The sequence below is a fragment of the Myotis davidii genome, unplaced genomic scaffold (assembly GCF_000327345.1).
Source record: "Myotis davidii unplaced genomic scaffold, ASM32734v1 scaffold1534, whole genome shotgun sequence".
Classification (NCBI taxonomy): Eukaryota; Metazoa; Chordata; class Mammalia; order Chiroptera; family Vespertilionidae; genus Myotis; species Myotis davidii.
Window position 1 is genome coordinate 2,950 of NW_006285799.1, and position 3,105 is coordinate 6,054.

A 3,105-nucleotide genomic window follows, 5' to 3' on the forward strand; every position below is an offset into this window, starting at 1 on the left:
TTACCAGGAGCCTCTTTGAATGGTGGGGGTCTCCTTTTGGCAAGAGACATAGCCTTGCTTCAGAACATTAAGGGGTCTGTGCTGTGATCCTCGAGTAGGAAGGCCATGAAGTCTCCTTAGCACTTTGTCCTGCTACAGATACCTCTCAGATCATAGGTTTGCTGGGTTTTATAGACCAAAAATGAGATCCAGCCACATTCACCCCATCAAGTATTGTCTATCGCTGCTTTCATGCCACAACAGCAGACCTGAGTAGTTGCAACAGACCTCTGATCTGCAAAGCCTGACATATGTGATATATGCCATCTATGGAATGTCTTCTGACCAGGCTGGAAACATAATAAAGATAGGAAAGGGATCACACCACCACATCCTTACAGAGGGTTTAAGGTTAGTACTCTTTTCTGTTATTTCATTGAAGAAAAGACACTGTTTGAACAATCTGTTTGGAGGAAAGAGAAGACACCACTGTGAGCAGAGCTTGGGACAAGTGTCTATTCATTACCTGGGCCCCAACCCCATGCACCACTTCCATAACAGGACCAATGGTGATGCTTCTGGTGTCTAGAAATGCTGTCAACTGACACACTGGACCCAATGGGAATGTCTGGGTGGTTTCTGTTTCCCAATGTACATTTAGCCAAGTCAATAGCCATATGGCACTTGCTGTCAGCTTGAAGGGTCCCTCCTCATGGGAACCGGGCCTCTCCTTCTAGTAATGGGTTACTGGTCTCAGAAGTGGCTCAGTTCTCAAAACTGGCAAAAGACCCAGCCTCTTTCTAGGGAGGCTGCTTTTAGCCTCCCAAGTATTTATCCTTGTGTTTTGTCTCTGATTTTATTACTTACGTCCAGCACTCTCTGGGCTGCCTGTCCATCTGTTTTGTCTCTAGGATCACTGTGTTCTATGAGTCAAAGGGACAGCTTTCTGGGCCTAGCTACTGGGCCTAGCTGACCTAGGGGCCAGGCCCTTGTTAGGCATCCAACCTTTATGATCATTTCAATAATGGCACTCTGCCTGCTTGTGACAGTTGAACGCCTTTATCTCAAATGTATTATTATTTCAGGATATTTATTTCTAGCCCCATTACTACTGGAGCCCATTTCTGGAATACCATCTCCACCTGTCAAGCCTGGCCATCACAGACAGCAATCACTGAGCTTCTTGAAAATGGTGGTGCCCTTCTCACAGTTGGAAGAGAAGAATTTTTCTTCTGCCTTTCTAGGTTCCTCTAACTGCTCAAATAATTAAATTAAAATGAGACAGATTAAATGAGAAAAGCAATTTTTAATTTGGCACAAAGGGGTGCTCAGAGAAAATGAGACTCTGAAGTGACCAAAGTAGCAGCTTTTATACCTTTTGACAAAGAAACAATACATTTGTGAAGAATTGACAAGACAAGAGTTTGGGCTTGGAGTAGTAAATTAGTAATAAAGTCACAAGGTTTGTTTATTCAGCCTTCTTGGCTCTAAATTCCCTATGTCTGGTGTGAAGGATGTCTACCTAATGATACAGGGAGGGTGTCCTGTTTTTAGGGGACAAAGAAGAATCAGAGTATTGGCTCATGTGATTACGGTGGCTGTCATGTCCAAAACCCGCAGGTAGGCCGGCATACTGGTGCCCAGGAGAGCAAGTGCTGCACTTGAAGTCTGAAGACAGTCTGCTGGAGAATTCCCTCCTTTTTGGGGTGGAAAGGGAAAGGTTGTGTCCCTCTTACTGGTCTTTTCAGGCCTTCAACTGATTTGAAAATCCCTACCTGCGTGTGGAGGACAATCTCCTTACCTCAATGTTCACCAATTTATTATACATCTGCAAGCTAAATTAGTCATCTCCTCTCCCCTCCTCTGTGTCCTAACACTGTAGTCTACAGTCAGAATATCACACCTGTATATTTTGTGCTCCATACTTCATGTGGTCCTTGGAAATGCAATGTGTCCCTTTTGTAAAACAGGGAGCAATACATGCTGATGCTCAGTCATTCTCTGATCAATTGCATTACCTTGAAGAACAGGAGCTGAGGGAGGGTCTCCTCATGTGTGAGTCTCACTATAAACATATCCACCCCTGGCAAACCATCCCCAACTTCAAAAGAACCCTCCCTAATCTCCTGCTCCCGGGGTAATTCAATTAATCACATTTGATTGAGCAACAGAATGTATTACACCTTGTAGAAACCTATATAATAAAGCGTTAATATGCAAATTAACCCTCACACACTCACAAGATGGCTACCTATGACCAGGCTGGCCGGGGGCAGGGTCACACAGGGACGGGGTCACACAGGGACGGGGTCACACAGGGACAGGGTCACTGAGGCTCAGGGTTACACAGGGACGGGGTCACACAGGGACGGGGTCATAGATGGGCGGGGTCACACAGGGACAGGAAGAGCCAATCCCCGGGATCAGGCCTAAACCAGCAGCTGGACATTCCCCAAGGGGTCCCAGTTTGGAGAGGGTACAAGTTGGGCTGAGGGGACCCCTGCCCCCATGCATGAATTTTGTGCACCGGGCCTCTAGTGAACGTATAAAAGAACACAATCTACTCCCAGTGACCACGTGAGGTGTGGAGCACACAGTATACAAATATCCCTAACCAAGTGCAGTAGTCTTACTGTGGACTCAGGTTTCAGTACACACAGGAGGAGATAATTTAGCTTGAGGAAGGTCAGGGAGACTTAGCAATGGTTCTCAACCTTGCTGCACATTAGAATCACCTGGGAATCTTTTTAAAATCTTGATTTCTGGGCCTCATCCTCTGAAAATTCTGTTTGTTTGTTATGGAGTGGGGCCACAACCCCCATCACAAAGAAACAGAATTTCTGGAGGATGAGGCCCAGCAATCAGGATTTTAACAAGATTCCCAGGTGATTCTAATGTGCAGCCAAGGTTGAGAACCACTGATCTAGAGAAAAATATCTGGCTGCACAATTATTCTGTAGGCCTTAAATTTTCTTTCAGCATTCAAAATTGTTGGCCTGCTGATGTAAACTATGTCAAACAAATCTGAATTTCTCAGTAAATTTTAAGCCAGCTGTAGACAAAATGATTTACTTCATGTACATGGTCACTTGAAATACAGTAATTAGTGGTTGAATGCTGTGATGT